This window comes from Gouania willdenowi, chromosome 10 (assembly GCF_900634775.1).
Source record: "Gouania willdenowi chromosome 10, fGouWil2.1, whole genome shotgun sequence".
Taxonomy (NCBI): domain Eukaryota; kingdom Metazoa; phylum Chordata; class Actinopteri; order Blenniiformes; family Gobiesocidae; genus Gouania; species Gouania willdenowi.
In genome coordinates, this window is record NC_041053.1 from 5,626,832 (window position 1) to 5,639,827 (window position 12,996).

The window sequence follows — 12,996 nt, forward strand, 5'->3', positions numbered from 1 at the left end:
ACCACTGGTGCCACGCTGACAGTGTATGCGCCCAAACGGATAAAGACCGTTCATTGACTGTATATATTGAAACTAGTGGTGGGCGATATGGGAAAAATATATCATGATTTTTTCTTTGTAAAATCACAATCACGTCACAGTTTTTTTCATTCAAATAATTTAGACTATTTTAAAGTTATTTACTAATAAAACAAACCAATTCACCTACTTAAAATCATGGCCCTAAATGGAAAAGAAGGAATAAAAGATCATTTAAAACAAAGTCATTTCACATAATTTTTAAAAATTCATCAAACTGGTTCCAAGTACAATTAACATCAAACAAAAGGGCTGACATGTTACAGTGCATACGGAAAGTATTCCCACATTTCATGTTACAGCCTTATTCCAAAAGGGATTCAATTAATTTTTTTCCTCAAAATTCTACACACAATACCCCATAATGACAATATGAAAAAAAAAACGTTTTTAAATGTTTGCAAATTTATTAGAAATAAAGAATAAAAATATAACATGTACTTAAGTATTCACAGCCTTTACTCAGTACTTTGTTGTGGCACCTTTGGCAGCAATTACGGCCTCAAGTCTTTTGGAATATGAAGCCACAAGCTTGGCACATCTATCTGTGGCCACTTTGGCCCATTCCTCTTCACAGAACCTCTCGAGCTCCATCAGGTTGGATGGGGAGCGTCTCAGATGGGATTCAATGTTTAAGTGTTTAATAATTCTTCGGTGTCTGTAATGCTGACGTACTGACTAACAAATGGTGTGATTTGGCAGATAAAAAAAAAAAACCTTGGATGTGCTGTGTATGGACCACAGACATATGACGCAGACACGGCACCGCGAGAATTAAAATGTAAACTACAGACGGTTCTACGATCTCCGTGATGTGGGAGATCGTCGTCATGTAATCCTTAACGATCTAATATTGTCAGATCTCACATCCTTAATTGAAACCTACATTCAATGGTTGATTTATTTGGTCCGTTACAATAATTCCTGTCCTCTCTGTAATGGTGTATAAATCACATCCCAGATGCTCAGGATTAGATTTAACATTTTTATATAAGATTTAACATTTAGACTTAGATTTCAAATTTAGATACACCATATAACATTTAGATTTAAAATGTAGATACAGTATAAATTTAATATTTTGATATAACATCTACCATTTAGATTTAATGCTTTTTTTTTTTTTTACCTCTATATATGTGGTTAAATGTTGTGTTAAATGTAGGAAAATGTGCTAAATATGAGAAAAGTGAGATAAATAATGAAAATGTGTTAGCTAAAACTTTTATACTACATTTTTACACTTGGCATCCCATAAGTATAAATGCAGTTTGTGAGTGAGTGTTGGTGGTGGTCAGAGGCACCGATGGTTCACTATGGCAGCCTCACTACATTAGTAGCTTACCACCACTGAGTGTGGAGTGAAAGAATGATGCACATCAATGTAAAGCGCTTTGAGTGTCTATGAAAAGCACTAAATAAAATCCAATGTGTTATTATTAATATTATCCACTGGTATTCGTCAAGCTGCCCATACTGTTGTAGTGGTTGCTAATGAATTCAACCAGAACTCCAAGCTCAGAGTATGCTTTACGATGACCGTGTCATCTTGAACTAAAGTATCCTCTTACTAAGGTGAAACTTGTGCCGACTAACAAGCAAATCCTTAATGTGGAGCAGCTCAGAGACTAAACAGCTGTTCTGTGTGATCTTGGTCCAGTGCAGTGGGGGCTTTGTCTTCTCCAGGATAGATAGAGTTTTCTCCAGGGTCTGTCATTCTGTCACCAGAGAGTCCAGCTCTGTCCACCACAGATCAGCCCTCTTTACCAGTCTGTACAAACATGAACTCCCCACCCACCCACCCAACAACCACAGCATGGAAGGTCCAGTTGACAGAATGTTATATATATCACTCACATGTACAACCCAAAACATTGTTTGGCTGTTTGACCTACATAAAGATATTACATTAAAAAAGAAGAAAAACACTAACTTCCTTAATACTCTCGTGTCTTGTTTTCTCTACTTGAAGCACGTCATTCATACATACTGTATATCTGTGTAGTGTCAAATGTGAGTGATCAATCAATTCAACAATGTTGGCCCCAAATGAACTGAAGCAGATGAGAAAATGTTTTATTTATATTAACTACAGGCTGAGAGGAAATTTTGTTCGATGTGTAACACAGCAGTGATGGTTCTTCTCCCACTGGAAGTTACAGCATTCATCCTCTGCTTCAGTGGATCAATCACATCTGAAATGAAAAAAGAATAAAGCCACACATTTAATTCCTCCTAAACATGTGTACAAGATTTGTAACTTTGAGAGTGAAGCCCAAAGACTAGCTGTATGACTGTAGTAGAGCCTAAGTTCCCAAAGTGAGATAGTAAGAGGTAAAAGAGGTAGTAAGGGTACCCCCAGGGGTACATAAATTGTCATGGGTGTACATGAATAAAAAACTAAAATTGGAAAATAGAATATAAATCAATCAGCAGTCAGGAGCCTCCATGCATTGCTACAAATAACACATTAACCAATGTAAGACTACCCATGGTTACAGATTATTATTTTTTTTAAAATTATAAATATTATATATTATTCCTCAAGAGGATAGGTAAAATTCAGAGATAAATTTCACTGTAGGGCTACATTATATATGACATTACATCAGTGGTTCCCAATTTTTATGAGTCCTGATCCCATTTTAATATCACATATTTTTGGTGTCTCCATAGATTTTTTTCTTTCTTTCTTTCTAGAATTAGCTTTTGACAATGTTTGTTGTTGTTAGGATTAGTGACAATGTGACAAGATGAACCAGCTCAGATATTTTTATTCTGCACTTTATATGAACTACATTTATATTTCAGAAAGTGAAAGTATAGAATACAGTTGTTTAAGATTGTGTGTATGAAACATTTTAAAAATGCATTTTTAACATTCAGACATTTCAGGGGACCCCGTTTGAATTCCAGGCGACCACACATGGGGTTCATCATCATTAGCATTATTAGCTCACATACACACTGTGTAGCTCTGCACGTACAGTAGCACTGATTCTAGCATGTTAAGCAGTAAGTTGAACCAAGTATAACTTCTCTGGTAAATACAAACAACATTTTCACATGAGTGTAGAACTGAAACAGTTCCAGTGCATAAACATGCTATTCTACTGTAACACAACACGGAAACAAGCACAAAAATTACGTAAAGCGCTTTGAGTGTCTATGAAAAGCACTAAATAAAATCCAATGCGTAATAATAATAATAATAATAATAATTATTATTATTATTAATAACTAGTACAGTGCCCATCGGAAGTATGCATTCATGTGGGAGCATAAGGGGCATATTTGCGGGTCCAATTTTCCTGGTTTAATTCTATGGGACATGTGCATGACTTCATCATCACTTTTATATTTTTTTGTTTGGTGTATTTTCCTGTAACATATGTTTTTTGGAGTCGTGTGTATTTATGTATCTTTCTGTTGTCTTTTTGTGCATAAATGTTTGCTGTTTTTTTTAAAAAAAAATTTAATATTTTTTGGAATGTATGTTTTTTGGGGTCATGTGTATTTTTGTATCTTTCTGTTGTGTTTTTGTATAATTATTGTTTTGTTGCCATTGTAGTGTGATTCAGGAGTCATATTGTGTATTTTTTGTGTAAATATTTATTTTTTTGTATTTTTAGTATAAATATTTAGTTTTATTTATTTTTAGTATAAATATTTAGTTTTGTGTATTTTGAGCCATTTTCATATTTTTGTTGTATTTTTCTGTAATGTATGTTTTTTTTAAGTCATCATTATGTGTATTTTTTGTTATCTTTCTGTGTTTTTGTGAATTTTTTTGTATAATTATTGTTTTTTGTTGCCATTGTAGTGTGGTTCTGGAGTAAATTTGTGTATTTTAGTTTGTTTTTTGGTGTAGTTTTGTGCATTTCTGTTGTCATTTTAGTGTATTTTTTGTATAAGTATTTAGTTTAGTGTATTTTGAGTCATTTTCATATTTTTGTTGTTGTTTGGTGTATTTTTCTGTAATATATGTTTTTTCTCTCTCACACGCGCTGCAGAAAAATATGTAGCTTTCAACACAGCAGCCATTGCCGTCAATCACTTCCGGGTGAGGTCCGTCCAGTCTAAATAGAGTACGGTCAAACTATCGTTTTGAAACGACATCATCACCAAATAAGGAACAGTAAAAAAATATTTTTCCTGAAAAGAGAAGTCCACAGGAGCGAGATCAGGGCCAAACTCAGCTGGCACGCACCTGAAGAGAGCTGTGCAGTGAAATAGATACAGTGCCTGTCAGAAGTATGTATTCATGTGGGAGCTTAAGTTGAGTCAATTATGTCCAAATGAGTATGTGTTTGAAGGTTGGATGTACAAAGAGGTGTACATACTCTGTACTCTGTGGTGTTATAAAGGGTTTTATTTGCGGGTGCAAAATAAAACAGCATGTGCGATTTCCCCGGTTTAATTCTATGGGACATGAACATGATAAATATGTTTGTTGTTTTTTTTACTCACTTTCATATTTTTTTGTTTGGTGTATTTTTCTGTAATGTATGTTTTTTGGAGTCAATATGTGTATTTGTGTATCTTTCTGTTGTCATTTTATGTTTTTTTTGTATAAATATTTAGTTTTGTGTATTTGAGACATTTTCATATTTTTGTTGTATTTTTCTGTAATATATGTCTTTTGGAGTCATGTGTATTTTTTACACTTTGAGTTGTTTCAGTACTCATTTAGTATTAGTATATTTAAATAAATAAATACCGTGTGTGTTTGAGACGCTGATAACCAAACTCCGTAGTGATTGTAGCGCCAATCAGAAAAACAACTGAACTGCGCAGTTTTCCAGATGGACTATTGAACAGGTTGAGGTCAATATCGACTCTAGTGAAACAGCGCGTTATTGAACAACAGTTATATGGTTTAAACAATGGGAAACGTGTCTGCAAAAGACTCACCAGTGGCTGACGGTTTCAAATGATCTATTCAGAGCGCTCCCGTGTTTGAGAAGTTAACGATAGCATGGCACAGGAGGAAGTGGAGTCTGCCGTGGCTCACACACACGAACATCTCTGACTAACATCAGGCCCAATAAGTGAGACTTAAGAGTTTTGCTCATTTATCAGTACAAACACGGCTGCTCAGACGTTCCTCTCCGGTGTAAAACTATCTTCTCTCTCACTCGTGTTTACAGTTGTACTGCTTGGCTGTGTGCGCACGTGACTCTTGCTCGTGTGAGGAAATAGATATAGATGGTGTGCTAGCGCCCCCTCACACCCTGAGGTCAAAAGTTGAATAGGTTTAATTTCGGGGCCGTCCAGAAGTGAAATAAAATTAAAATAAACATTTTGAAATGACCAAATTACTCCAAAATAACAGATACACACACTCGGGGTATTTGGAACCCGTCGACCGAGTTTCAGGTCCAACTCGCTCCGCGTCGGGAAGATATTTGCTCCACACACACACACACACACACACACACACACACACACACACACACACACACACACACACACACACAGACCTCCCCTGCTTTTTAAGTTAGATAATAATAATAATTAATAATTATTATTATTATTATTAATTAATAATTATTATTATCCACCAGTATCCGTAAAGTTACCTGTAGTATTGTAGTGGTTGCTAATGAATTCAACCAGAACTCCAGAACTCCAAGCCAGGGTATGCTTAACGACGACTATGTCCTCTAGAACTAAAGTTGAAGTAAGTTGAAGTTTTTTTTTTTATCCATGTGGACTCTGGATTTGTCATAGACACATTTTTTATCAACAGCCAACAGAGAAGAGATAAAACTACACCAGTAAAACATGAACTAAATCAAAGTTGCTGCAGTTTACAGTGTAGTTACAGTATGAGAGGAATCAATATAGTGGATGTGAATTTGTTTTTACACATTATGACATTTTGGTGATGTATTTACTTGAAATATAATCTGAAGTGTTTTATTTTGAAAAGTAACCTGATATTTTATTGCGGAGTACATGCTTAATTTCCTGTTTAGCTTCATTTGCTCTGTGCTGATTGATGCGTCGTGCTCCGGTGTCCACCAGAAATAGCAGCCCTGTGTATATCTGGTGGAGGGCATCTGGGAAGGAGCAGACACGCACCGCAGCGGACCCGGTGGAAATGAACACATAGACTAAAGTAGAAACCTATCAGTTCCGGTGACGCGGCGGAGCCGTTCCGCAGCGGAGCCGTTCCGCAGCGGAGCCGCATCCAGTGGAAATTGGGGGTTAGGACTCAGTTAGGACTTGTTAGGACTCTGTTTGGACTTGATTTGGCAGTCCAATTGTGGGTTCGAATCCCATCCTCATCGAGTTTTAGCTTTCCCTCGTTTAAGGTAAAATCATAAAGGCCCTATGCTACGAATTTAGATAATTATATCCAACGAACCAAGCATTCCCTGTTAGAGAGAAGCTGTCTTACGACGGTCGATCTGTTATGCGTAAAAGCATGAGATTATTTATGATATTATTCCACTCATTCTCATTCAACCCGCCAAACGAAAAAACATATTTCCCAAATAGAAGTAATAATAAAATAACAACAACAAAATAATAATAATAGTTGGCTATTAATGGTAGAAGGATGAACTAGATAAATATATGTATTAATTCAATGATTAATGATAATTGAAAAATAATAATAAGTGAAACATTTACCAATTTACAAAAGGGTAATAATAACAAAGAAATCATGCGCGTGTTCGAAGTGCATGCTGGGAAATATAGCTGGTGGAGTAGTGTCTCCTCTGATGCATGCTCAGTAAAACGGGCGGAGCAAGTTCTCATCCAGGGATTTACAGCGGACTTGCTGAGAAGCGAACTTTGAATTGGAACAGGACTTGGGCCGCGCGTGATGACGTTTTACAAGTTCACGAGCACACAAGTCCGCACAAGTACAGATTGAGAAATGGCCCTTTATAGACCTTTGTAGGCCTTTATAGACCTTTTTAGACCTTTATAGACCTTAATAGACCTTTTTGAGACTTTTAAAGGCCTAAAAAGGTGGAGCAGCAGCTCTCTATGGAATTTGCAGGAGACGCCGCAGACGCAGACGCGGTAAACGAGCAGGCGCGCTCGTAAAACTGAGGCAGCGGGGATTACGCACTGCGCTCCCATCCATTCACCTGGCAAATGTCCGCTCTCTGGCAAATAAAATGGATGAACTGCTGCTCCTAAACACTAGAAACTCGGACTTTTGCAGATCCGCCGCCCTGTGTTTTACTGAAACCTGGCTCAGTGAACTCATCCCGGACAGCTCTCTACATCTACCGGACTTTCAGCTCCTCAGAGCGGACCGCGTAAAAGAGCTCTGTGGGAAGACGAGGGGCGGCGGAATATGCTTTTACATTAACCAAGGTTGGTGTACAGATGTCACAGTGTTGAAGCAGACGTGTAGCCCTAATCTGGAGAGTTTTTTTATAAACTGTAAACCGTTTTATTCTCCACGGGAGTTCTCCTCGTTTGTCATGGTCGGTGTTTACATCCCACCTCAGGCTTGTGTAACAGAGGCGTTACAGCACCTGGCTGACCAGATAGCAGACGTGGAGAAACAACATCCAGACTCTTTGCTAATCATTCTCGGGGATTTTAACAGAGCAAATCTAACCCACGAACTCCCTAAATACAGACAGCATATAAAGTGCCCCACCAGGGGTGCTAACACACTGGACCACTGCTACACTGCAATAAAGTATTCATATCACTCTGTTCCCCGTGCAGCTTTGGGGCTCTCTGATCACTGTCTGATTCATCTCATCCCCACCTACAGGCAGAAGTTTAAATCTGCTAAACCTGTGGTAAGGACTGTTAAGAAATGGACAGAGGAGTCAAAGCAGGAGTTACAGGACTGCTTTGACTGCACTGATTGGAGTGTTTTTGAAGCTGCATCAGACAACCTAGATGAACTGACTGACACTGTGACATCTTACATCAGCTTCTGTGAGGACATGTGTGTGCAGACCAAGACTTTCTGCACATACAACAACAACAAACCCTGGTTCACACCTCAACTCAGGATGCTTCGTCAGGCTAAGGAGGAAGCCTACAGGAGTGGGGACTGGGTCCTGTTTAAGCAGGCCAAGTACACACTAACCAAGGAGATCAGAGTAGCCAAGAGGTGCTACACTGAGAAGCTAAAACAAAGCTTCTCAAACAAAGTCCCTTCAGAAGTGTGGAAAGGCCTGCGTGAAGTCACCAACTACAGGAAACCCTCCCCCCACCCTACTGGTAACAAAAGACTGGCTGAAGACCTGAATAGCTTTTACTGCAGGTTTTCTCACCCACCCCCCAGCTCATTAGCATCAGCCCATCACCTGGACTCTGCCCTTCCTGCTCCCCCCACTTCCCCCCCTACCTCACCCTCTGACCCCCCACCTACCCTGAAGATCAATGAAAGAGATGTGTGCCAGCTATTCAAGAGACAAAAGATCAAAAAGGCTCCAGGACCAGACGGAGTATCTCCCTCCTGCCTGAAAGCCTGTGCTGAGAAGCTGGCCCCCATCTTCACACGGATCTTCAATACATCACTGGAGCTGTGTGAAGTACCTTCCTGCTTCAAAAGCTCCAGCATCATCCCAGTCCCAAAGAAACCTGCCATCACAGGACTTAATGACTATCGACCCATTGCCCTGACGTCCGTAGTCATGAAGTCCTTTGAGAGGCTGGTACTGAGCCACCTTAGGTACATCACAGGACCCCTGCTGGACCCCCTGCAGTTTGCCTATCGGGCAAACAGGTCTGTCGAGGATGCAGTCAACATGGGACTGAACTACATCCTACATCACCTCGACTCCCCAGGGACCTATGCTAGGATCCTGTTTGTGGATTTCAGCTCTGCGTTCAACACCATCATCCCGGACATCCTTCACCAGAAACTCACCCAGCTCACAGTGCCGGCCTCCACCTGTCAGTGGATCACCAACTTCCTGACTGACAGGAAGCAGCAAGTAAGGCTGGGAAGCATCACATCCAGCACCCGGTCACTCAGCACTGGCGCCCCCCAGGGGTGTGTTCTCTCCCCACTGCTATTCTCCCTCTACACCAATGACTGCACCTCAGGGGACCCCTCTGTGAAACTCCTGAAGTTTGCAGACGACACCACCGTCATCGGTCTCATCAGGGATGGGGACGAGTCTGCCTTCAGACGGGAGGTGGAACAGCTGGCTCTCTGGTGCAGTCAGAACCACCTGGAACTGAACCCACTCAAGACTGTGGAGATGACAGTGGACTTCAGGAGAAATCCCGCCCCACTCACCCCCCTTACCATTCTGAATAGCAAAGTGGCTACCGTGGACTCCTTCAGGTTCCTGGGTTCCACAATCTCACAGGACCTGAAGTGGTCCTCCCACATAGACACAACCAGGAAAAAGGCACAGCAGAGGATGTACTTTCTGCGACAGCTGAGGAAGTTCAACCTGCCCCAGGAGCTGCTGATAATGTTCTACACCTCCATCATTCAGTCTGTTCTGTGCACCTCCATCACTGTCTGGTTTGGATCTACAACCAAACTAGACAGACACAGACTACAAAGGATAATCAGGACTGCAGAAAAGATCATTGGTGTTGATCTGCCCTCCATCCAAGACTTATACCTGTCCAGGGTCAGGAAACGGGCAGGTAGCATCACTGCAGACCCCTCTCACCCTGCACACAATCTGTTTAAACTCCTCCCCTCAGGCAGACGCTACAGATCACTGTACGCCAAAACTTCTCGCCATAAAAACAGTTTCTTCCCTCAGGCTGTCACTCTGATCAACACTAAACAGTCAAAGAGTGTCAGACCTGTTTCTGTTACTGTGAAATAACCTGGAACTAAACATAACAACCCTGGAACAACCTGTCACTGTGAATGTTCATGGACATAATTTTTTCATTTAAATGTTCACCTATTTGCACTACTCATCAATGCACTACTGCACTATTATCTTATTATTATTATTATTATTGTATTCTTATTTTATTTCATTATTATTATTATTATTATTATTATTATTATTATTATTAATATTATTATTATTATTATTATTATTACTATTATTACTATTATTATTATCTTGTTATTTTTATTTAGTTTGCACATATTAGTCTAACTACTCTTATATTTATGTCTATACTTCTTTTTTCTTTTTATTTTTCTCTATTTATTTTTCTTTATTCTAGTTGATTGTTATTATTTAATGTTATACTACCTGAGAGAGCACAGGTCACCAAAAGAAATTCCTCGTGTGTATTCATTCACCCCTGGCCAATAAAGTTGATTCTGATTCTGATTCTGATTATTTATAGGACAGAAATAATGCTCACTGCTCACTCACATTTATAATACAACTTCAAAATAATTAAAGCTACTAATAACATTTCATGAGATCTTTCTTTCTTTCTTTCTTTCTTTCTTTCTTGATAATAATTATTAGAAAAAACTAATTATTCAGATGTTTTTCATGATACTAACAAAAAAATTGAGGATATACAACAAGATAGGTTCAATGACTTCTTCATAAATATTGGGCGTAATTAGCAGGACAAAGAAAGACTCCTCAGTCAAGAGACGGAGGCAGCAAACAGACACAGGAGCTCAATGTTCTTAAAACCAGTAGAGAAAAAAGAAATAGATATAATTACAAATTGTAAGAATAAGACATCAAAAGACTGGAACAATGATTTATATGACCCTGGTAAAAAGCATTATGGATGGCATCATTGATCCGCTCACGTATCTTTTTAATTTTTCTTTCAAAACTGGTATATTTCCAAATAAAATGAAGGTTGCAAAAGTAATTTCTCTGCACAAGGCTAGAGACAAGCACCAGTTTAACAATTACAGGCCGGTTTCATTACTTTGTCAAGTAATTTTGTTTTCAACAAATATCAGAGGATCAGTCTGACCGATTGGAATCCCCTATCTCCATATTAGAAATAGATAAATATATCCACACTTCAGTCTGGGAAATGTCCTGGAGAAGATGGCTTCCCAGTCGAGTTTGAAGTGATGAAGGGGAAAATTAACAAACTTCTGTTAAGGGTCTTTAATAAATCACTTGAGGAGTCTGTGCTCCCTGAATCCATGTATAGGGCTAACATAACACTAATAGCAAGGAAGAATAAAAATCCAGAGCTGTGCTCCTCTTATAGACCAATCAGCCTCCATAACGTGGATAACTGATAAATAATAAATACTCTAAATACTGGCTCTTAGGCTGGAGAATGTTGTAAATACAATTGTGGATGCAGATCAAACATGATTTATCTGAGGTTGAAACTCCTATCACAACACTAAATGCCTATTTCATATTATTCATCATCTTAATACTAACAAAACACTGGGTGCTGTTGTTTCTATGGATGCCGAAAAGGAGTTTGATAGAATTGAATGGGAATACATGTTTGAAGTAATGGAGATTTGGTTTTGGATGTGGCTTCTTGAGGTGGGTCAGACTACTGTATAAAGCACCGACAGCTTTGGTTTTGACAAATGGTTTGTTGTTCCCTTTAAAGTGAAAAGAGGTACAGCTCAAGGAAGCCCACTACATTGTTTGCCCTGGCTATAGAGCCATTAGCGTTGGCTATCAGACAAAACCTTGATATCCAAGCAGTAACGATTGGCACCAAACAACATAACATTTTACTGTGCGTTGATAATATTCTTTTGACATTAATGAAACCCTCTCAATCATTAATAGCTTTAACTACTTGTTTTAAAACAATTCAGTTTAATATCTGGATGTAAAGTCAATTTTGATAAGTCAGAAATAATGATCCTAGATAATGTCATTAAAACAGAACCACCTTATATTGAGCCTTTCCGTTGGACTCCATCTGGGTTTAATTACTTAGGAGTTAGAATTGTCCCCCAGCTCAATCAGTTATATTCAGAAAATATTACTCCTCTGGTTAAAAGTGTCTAAGAAATGTTAACATGATGGAAGAGTCTCCCTGTATAGTTCCTGGGTAGAATCAACCTCATCAAGATGAACGTCCTTCCAAAAATATTATATCCCACATCAATGTTGTTTGTAAATTTAGGTACAAATGACATTGCAAATATAAACAAAGCACTATCAGAATTTATTTGGAATGGCAGGAAACCAAAGGTTAAACTAGCTAGATTTCAACTTCCAAGGAAGCAGGGTGGATGGGGCCTTCCTAACATAGAATACTATGTGCTATCTTTACAAGCCAGGATTATCTCAGCGTGGGTGAATGGAAGCTCACGGAACGAAAGCGGCTCCATCGTCCCCTGCAGCTTACAATAACAGCAGCTAACTGCAACAGCAGCTAACTATCACAGCAGCTAACTACAACAGCAGCTAACTACAACAGCAGCTAACTATCACAGCAGCTAACTATCACAGCAGCTAACTACAACAGCAGCTAACTATCACAGCAGCTAATTACAACAGCAGCTAACTACTACAGCAGCTAACTACAACAGAAGCTAACTACAACAACAGCTAACTACAACAGCAGCTATCACAGCAGCTAACTACAACAGCAGCTAACTACCACAGCAACTAACTATCACAGCAGCTAACTATCACAGCAGCTAACTACAACATCAGCTAACTACAACAGCAGCTAACTATCACAGCAGCTAACTACTACAGCAGCTAACTATCACAGCAGCTAACTATCACAGCAGCTAACTATCACAGCAGCTAACTACAACAGCAGCTAACTATCACAGCAGTTAACGATCACAGCAGCTAACTATCACAGCAGCTAACTATCACAGTAGCTAACTATCACAGCAGCTAACTACAACATCAGCTAACTACTACAGCAGCTAACTACAACAGCAGCTAACTATCACAGCAGCTAACTACTACAGCAGCTAACTATCACAGCAGCTAGCTATCACAGCAGCTAACTACAATAGCAGCTAACTACCACAGCAACTAACTATCACAGCAGCTAACTACTACAGCAGCTAACTAT